Source organism: Oryctolagus cuniculus, chromosome 12 (genome assembly GCF_964237555.1).
Source record: "Oryctolagus cuniculus chromosome 12, mOryCun1.1, whole genome shotgun sequence".
NCBI classification, from domain to species: Eukaryota; Metazoa; Chordata; class Mammalia; order Lagomorpha; family Leporidae; genus Oryctolagus; species Oryctolagus cuniculus.
In genome coordinates, this window is record NC_091443.1 from 53,057,866 (window position 1) to 53,066,087 (window position 8,222).

The window sequence follows — 8,222 nt, forward strand, 5'->3', positions numbered from 1 at the left end:
GCTGCTTGGGCTGATCTCACCCGGCTCTCCAGAGCCCGCACTTTCTCCAGCTCAGGGCTGCTGGGGTCGTGTGTGCACCCGTGCTCATTGCTGCAACATCTGCACGTTCCACACAGGTCCGCAGCTTCTCTCCTCCTGCTGCAGACTCTCCACTGCAGCTTTCCCTCTGACTCTCCCCTGAGGATGCAGTTTCTCCACTGTTCTTGTTACTATTATCCTCTAGTCTAGAGCAGTCCATCCTGTCTATTCTGCCATCACAGATTCCTTTGATCTGTCAGCTGGGAGTGGGGAGGGATGAGGGAGGATGTTCTTTAGGTGTTTATGTTCCTTGGTGCACGTGTACATCTGTTGCAATCCAGGAAGCAGAAGCCACATGGCAATTTAAACAAGAAAGACTTAATATAACAGTGATCTGCAGTAACAAGAGAATGAAGAGTAAGAAAAAAGGAGAACTCTAAAGCATGCAGGATTGAGAGATGTAAGGTGTGGCCACTACTTCTACGGCTGGGATAGAACAATCAGGAAGAGACCCCAGGCCCATGCCCAAGGCTGGGACTCAGATTCGGTTGGAACATGCACCACTGTAACCCACTGGGTGAGTGAAGTCACTGAGGTACTGTACCATACAAGTACACACACCCTTTTTCACTTTCTGGAAAGCCATGCTCAGTATGTTAGGGAAAGCTGTTAACAAGGAAGTGTCTGTAAGGAGGCACTCTTCCACAAAACCAGCTAAAAATAGAAGCTACAAAACCACCGAGCAGTGCAGGAACTTGTTGCAAGTGCACTACATGAGCTCAGCACTGGAGAAGCCCTCCCTGCTGCAGGATGCTGTTGAAGACCCAGAAAGCAGACCCCTTTTTTCCTGTACCCTTTGCTGTCAGAGCTTAACATGGACCAAATGGTAAAGGGCCAAGATTCATTTTCAGAAAACAGACAAAGGGTGAATTTGGAGCTGTTTCAATAACTCATCCACTCCCTTGAATTCCTCAGCTTCCACATGCAACCCTTTGCATGCGTTTGAAATGCATAAAAAAAAAAATTTTGCACCCCTACCTGTGTCAAGATGCAGATATCTTTCTTATCTTTCTTTCTTGGAGCCAGTGCTGTGGAGCAGATTAAAGCCCTGGTCTGCAGCACCAACATCCCCTATGGGCACCAGTTGAAGTCCCATCTGCTCCACTTCTGATCCAGCTCCCTGCTAATGCACCTGAGAAAGCAGCAGAGGATGCCCAGGTCTTTGGGACCCTGCATCCACATTTGAGACCCAGAAGAAGCTCCTAGTTCCTGGCTTTGGATCGGCTCAGCTCTGGCCATTGCAGCCATTTGGGGAGTGAACCAGTGGATAAAAGACCTCTCTCTATATATTTGTCTCCACGTCTCTCTATAACTCTTTCAAATAAATACAATAAATCTTTTTTTTAAAATTTCTCATCTTTTTCCTAAAATGAAGAGATGCATGGAATCAGTGACTTCATCATTGATTACATAAAAAAACTCTTCAAATTCTTCATTGTCATTCTGAAAATTCTGGTAGCCTTACATTAAATTATAAAGTTAATTTCCAACAATTTGTCTATAAAATAGAAAATAGAAGTAGAGTGAGAAGAAGAAAATGCTTAGCACATACAAATAAACAAATGCATGTAACAAGCAAATAGAAAAGACACAAAAGCACACAGTCTTTGTTCCTGTGATTGGCCACCAGTGTGACTGGTACCTAGGGATCCTTCCTCTGTCCCTACTGTGTGTTGGCCCTCAGTCAATCCTCCAATGAGCTGGATGACATAACCTTTATTCTGAAGTGCCAATGAGCTATGGCCTGACCAGAGTCAACTCTATTTTGTCTCTGGATGACCTCTAGTGACTCTGCTTGTCCTCTACTTTTTCTAACCAGTCCCACAACTTCTATCTACTCGAAAACTAGCCTTGTAAAAATGTTGTCTGTGAGGACTGTTTACATTCAGTGCTGGGAAAATGTGCTCAATGCCCTCCTACATAAGCATCAACTTGCTTGTTCTGACTTCAGTAACAACACTTGGCTTTGTAATAAACTCCCAACAGGATGAGGTTTTTGCCTTTATAAACTTACCCCTGAGCTCAATCAGGGCTGCATGATCTGGAGAGCACACATCCTCGTGCAGCCACCAGCTTTCAGAAATAGACTCCAGGGGCCAGCGCTGTGGCACAGTGGGTTATAGTCCTGGCCAGAAGCACCATATGGGCTTCCATATGGGCACTGATTCTAGTCCTGGCTGCTCCTCTTCTGATCCAGCTCTATGCCATGGCCTGGGAAAGCAGTAGAGTATGGGCCCCTGCACCAACGTGGGACTGATGTGAGGGACTGATGTGGGAGACCCGGAGAAAGCTCCTGGCTCCTGACTTCAAATCGGCTCAGCTTGGGCCATTGCAGCTATTTGAGGTGCTAACCAGTGGATGGAAGACCTATCTCTATCTCTATCTCTATCTCTATCTCTATCTCTATCTCTATCTCGCTCTGTAACTGTCTTTCAAATAAATAAAAATAAATCTTTTTTTTTTACAGGCAGAGTTAGACAGTGAGAGACAGAGAGAAAGGTCTTCCTTCTGTTGGTTCACTCCCCTAATGGCTGCTACAGCCGGTGCTGCACTGATCCGAAGCCAGGAGCCGGGTGCTTCCTTCCGGTCTCCCGTGCAGGTGCAGGGACCCAAGCACTTGGGCCATCCTCCGCTGCCCTCCCGGGCCACAGCAGAGACATTGGCTGGAAGAGGAGCAACCGGGACAGAATCCAGCACCCCAACCAGGACTAGAACCCAGGGTGCCAGTGCCGCAGGCAGAGGATTAGCCAAGTGAACTATGGCACTGGACAAAATAAATCTTTTTTAAAGAGAGAGAGAGAGAGAGAGAGAGAGAGAGAAAGAAAGAAAGAAAGAAAGAAAGAAAGAAAGAAAGAAAGAAAGAAAGAAAGAGAAAGAAAGACTCCATAATTCTGCCCTGAGATTTTGGTATCTTCTGTAACTCGCTACTCCAAAATACAACAATTCCAGAAAGATCTGAGTCATCCATTGTCCTACCTCTTTGTGGCTGCTGTAGTTTTCAATTAAGTTTCACAATTGGACATGCAAGTTCTAAGAGCCTCCAAACGTATTTCTTGCTTTCATGATGTGAAAACACCACAATTTCCACTTCATAATTAGGATCAATTACTACCTCCCTTCTTGGTTGGTTCAGTGGTGAAGGAATCCAAAATATCCTTGACATAATCTCATATCCATTAACTAAAACCAAGTCTGTGTCCACTTCTGGGAGAATCCTCCCCTTACAGATTAATATTTCCGAATTAATACAGTATAAAGCGACAGGGTGGGAAGCTACAATCTTTTTTGTGGGTTTTTAGGTGTAAAACTGAGAGAAAATGATCCCACACCATTTTTTGATTCCTGGACTGATGTACTCAGCTATGTGGGAGATGTCAATGTATAATGGTCTCCCAGCAAAGCACCTGCTGGATTCTGTGAAACAAAAGCCCATCCTCTCAGGATGTTTCTCCAGCTGTCACGGTAATTCAGGCTGCTGTATGTCACTCCATCTGTCAATTAGACTGGCTGTTTCTGGGTGATGAATATGTGATGAGGTCAGGTGATTATATTGAAAATCAGGGGCCGGCACTATGGCGTAGTGGGTAAAGCTGCTGTCTGCAGTGCCAGCCTCACATATGGGCAACGGTTCGAGTCCTGGCTACTCCACTTCCGATCCAGCTGTCTGCTATGTCCTGGGATAGCAGCAGAAGGTGGCCCAAGTCCTTGAGTCCCTGCAACTGCATGGGAAGACCCAGAGGAAGCTCCCAGCTCCTGGCTTTGGATTGGCGCAGCTTCAGTTATTGCAGCCATCTGGGGAGTGAATCAGCAGATGGTAGACCTCAATCTCTCTCTCTCCTGCCTCTGCCTCTCTGTAACTCTGACTTTCAAGTAAACAAATAAAGTCTTTTTTTTTTTTTAGATCAGAGCTTCTGGAGAAAGTCAGAAGCATTAATTTCATTGGTAATGTAACTCAGGATTTCGACTTTTCTAATATAATTCTTTATTGTAGAGAATTCTCACATAATCATAAAAAAGTATTTAGGGAGGGAGGGAGAGTGGGCAGATTACTTTGATATCTTGGGCAGACTTGGAGTTGGGGCAGCTACACTCTGCTTCTGGTTCTTGGTGTAGAACTTACTTGTTCTTCAATAATAATCTTGAGTACGGAATCAAGATAAACTAGTTCTTCTCACACAAATCCGCAGAAAGTGTCTACCATAGCCCTTTTGGGCAATGTGGCTGAACTGATGTTAATAGCTGATTTGAAATTAGCCATCTTACTGAAAGTGGTCAAGGCTGTGCTCCAGCCTGGCGCCGTGGCTCACTAGGCTAATCCTCCGTCTGTGGCGCTGGCACCCCGGGTTCTAGTCCCAGTCAGGGCACTAGATTCTGTCCCAATTGCTCCTCTTCCAGTCCAGCTCTCTGCTGTGGCCTGGGAAGGCAGTGGAGGATGGCCCAGGTGCTTGGGCCCTGCACCTGCATGGGAGACCAGAGGGAGGCGCCTGGCTCCTGGCTTCAGATTGGCGAAGCATGCCGGCCATAGCAGCCATTTGGGGGGTGAACCAATGGAAGGAAGACCTTTCTCTCTCTCTCTCACTGTCTGCCTGTCAAAAAAGAAAAGAAAAGAAAGAAAAAGAAAAAACAAAAAGACTGTGCTCCAGAAGTTGAAAGGGAAGCAGAGTGAGAAACGGGGACACTGAAAGACCACTCAGACCTATTCATAATTTGTGTCTTTACTACCTGTTTGTCCTTAAAACACCTTCAGCAATCACTCAAACACATATCATGATATCAGTCTGTCCTAAAAAGTACTGATAATCCCCTGGTTTGCTATTTAGCTCATGTCTACCATTGGCCACAATCTACTTTGACTCTCTATTTTGGGGGGGTTTACAGCAAATAAGCTCATATATTTTAATGTGAGCCAAAGAGAAGCAGGAAATGGTTCTGTTCCTCCTCTCCCATTTGTTTTACTCATTGGCCTCAGGTTCACAGAGGCATAAAACTTTGTATCCAGTACTTTTTTTTTATTAAGATTTTATTTATTAGCCGGCGCCGTGGCTCAATAGGCTAATCCTCCACCTTGCGGCGCCGGCACACCGGGTTCTAGTCCCGGTTGGGGCGCCGGATTCTGTCCCGGTTGCCCCTCTTCCAGGCCAGCTCTCTGCTATGGCCAGGGAGTGCAGTGGAGGATGGCCCAGGTGCTTGGGCCCTGCACCCCATGGGAGACCAGGAAAAGCACCTGGCTCCTGGCTCCTGCCAGGATCAGCGCGGTGCGCCGGCTGCAGCGGCGGCCATTGGAGGGTGAACCAGCGGCAAAAGGAAGACCTTTCTCTCTCTCTGTCTCTCTCTCTCACTGTCCACTCTGCCTGTCAAAAAAAAAAAAAAAAAAAGATTTTATTTATTTATTTGAGAGGTAGAGTTACAGACACTGAGAGTGAGAAATAGAAAGGTCTACTGTCCGTTGGTTCACTCTCCAATGGCTGCAACGGTCTTAGCTGCACCGATCTGAAGCCAGGAGCCAGAAGCTTCTTCCAGGTCTCCCATGTGGGTACAGAGGCCCAAGGACTTAGGCCATCTTCTACCGCTTTCCCAGGCCATAGCAGATAGCTGGATCTGAAGAGGAGCAGCCGGGACTAGAATCAGTGTCCATATGGGATGCCGGCAGTTCAGAACAGGGCTTTAACCCGCTGCTACACAGAGCTGGCCTCCGCTCATATATTTTAATGTGAGCCAAAGAGCAGCAGGACACAGTCCTTTTCTTCCTCTCCCATTTGTTTTACTCCAAGGTCTCAGGTTCACAAAAGCATAAAAGCTTTGTATCCAGTACTTCCTATACCAGACACAAGAAAGTCTTCCATTTCTACTGAGACCAGTGATTATTTATTTACTTCTTTATTTATTTATAAGACAGCGTAAGAGATACAGAAAGATGTCTTCTGTCTTCTGGTTTGCTCCCCAAATGACCACAACAGCCATGGCTGAGCCAAGCCAAAGCCAGGAGTTCAGAACTCCACCCTTGTCCCTCACGTGGGTGCTGGATTGGAAGCGGAGAAGCTGAGACTTGAGGCCAGACACTGCAGTATTGGATGCAGGCATCCAAACTGCAGTTCAGCTGTGGCACCTCAGTGTGCTGCCAGTTGCGATTCTTACCAGGATTTCTAGAAGATACTGTCATGACTGAACTCATCACACAACTGATTACACAGTGTCAACATATAAAGATCAATGTTCAATATTCTAACAATGAAATCATAAGAACAGGATGAAAGCAATGAGAAAAAAAATCACTAGGTACAAAAAAAAGAGGATCATATCCACAAATTTCTTACGTAGATGTGCAGAATTTAAGATGCCAAAAGAGGAAACTATTTTCACAGCTGTAAAAAGGGTGTTTGGGGAAACACTAGTTAATGAATTCTAGATCTTCATTCTCTTTCTCTTCAGTAGCAGAGAATCATAAAATGATGACTAAAAACCCAGCCTCCCCTAGGCCCTGACCCACCATAACAGCCAACCTCCCCGGGCAGCCGAGCCCAGGTCAAGCCCTGTGCCACGGTTATTACGTGGTTATTACGCGGTAAGAACCCTGTCTCCTCCCTCGTTCTGGAATGCTGACTCACTCCTTGGCTTTATGCAGGTTTTACAATGAGCAAGGAAGCTTCTGAAACCAAGTGTTTGAGACCTGGGGCACAGCAGAAACTGAATTGTACAGAAGTACCTGGGTCAGCCCAGCCCTTGTTAGCTCATTTGCAGAAATGTAACATGAAATTTTTTAAAAAAAAACCACAGGAAGAGCTCCGGACTCAGATCTCCGCTCCTCGGAGGTTTGTGTCCGGCTCCCCCTGCAGGCCCAGGCGCTGTGGCACTCGCAACAGCGCAGAAGTACCGGGCCGCGTCGCTCCCCTGCACTGAGGCTTTCCTCAGGTGGAAGGAAGACTCGCTCTTCTTAAACTCAGCCTCAAAGCCTCTGATGCCGGGAACCAAGGCATTCCCTGACAGGTACTTGAGAAGAAGCTGGGGGCCTTGGCCGGGGTGCTGGACGTACCAGAAGAGAGAAACAGACCCTCCATAGGAGTAGTTGCACCTCAGCTCCACAGCGGCTCCTTCAGACACAGCGACCTGGGCGTCAGGCTGGGTCACGGTCTGGGCGCTGGCATCTCCTGGAAAAGCAATGCGGGCCATGAGCACAGTGCCGGGTTCCCCATGAAAAGTAAGCGTTTCCAGCCAGAACCTGTGGAAGCCGAGACCACAGAGAAACTTTACTCACTCAGGGCCCACTGGAGCCCTAGCACCGGGATGAGCAGCAGGAGCATGGCAGAGGCGTGGAAACACTGCAGGCTCTTTCTGGAAGATCTCCCGAGAGCAGGCAGGAGAGTGGCCGCGGACAAGACCTTGGAAACAGGGGTCAGTTAGGATGCTCAAGCTCCTCTCTTAGATAAACGCAGAAACGCTGCTAAAATGAGGCTGGATGCTTTCTCACTTCAGATTCTCACCACTTGTCTGTAAAAGATCTCCCAGAGCTGCAGGGAGGAGGAGCTGAGGAAGGATGAGGGTCTTCTGCAGAAACGAGGCCTGGTGTCTGTGCAGCACCGCCCCCTGGAGGTCATGTGAGGAACCACGGGTCCTGCGGCCCTACAACTAGTTCTTAAGTTCCTCCTTTTTAAATAAAATATATCAAAATCGCTACCCAAGACGCTTCAAGCTTCCCAAGTTTATGCCAAAATATTAGTCTTAGAGTCCTTTAGAAAGGGGATACTAAGTAGAGATAAAGCGATATGTTATTTCATTGAGAAACCAGTTTGCAGAAAGTGTATTAGATTTCAGATCCAAATTCATTAGTTCTGGGATCAGAACTCAGCCTGAGCTTTGACTGCCTGGGGCTGCCATGGTGGTGATGGAGGAAGGTAGAGATATGTCCCTCCCCTGATGCTGTGCACCCACAGCATCAAAAGATGAGAGAAATGTTTCTGTGTGACTAATGCAAGGTGTAACTCTGGGTGTGAGGCACTTTCCCTACAGCTACAGGAAATACTCTAGGCCAGGGTAAACACAGAGTCATATGTTGTTACTTATTTGTTTTGAAAGGACTCACAATCTGATTTTACTTTTTCTTTGCTTCTTCTTTTTTAAGGTAGAATTACAGAGAGTGAGGAAGAGAC

General features: G+C 46.9%; 1 long non-coding RNA gene across 1 annotated transcript; it reads left to right on the top strand.

Moving 5' to 3' along the window:
• The first annotated feature begins 6,674 nt into the window (after nt 1-6,674).
• Nucleotides 6,675-7,749, top strand: LOC138844654 (uncharacterized). Its single transcript, XR_011380819.1, has 2 exons — nt 6,675-7,062; nt 7,549-7,749. It is a non-coding gene; the product is annotated as an uncharacterized lncRNA (long non-coding RNA).
• The last annotated feature ends 473 nt before the right edge of the window (nt 7,750-8,222 follow it).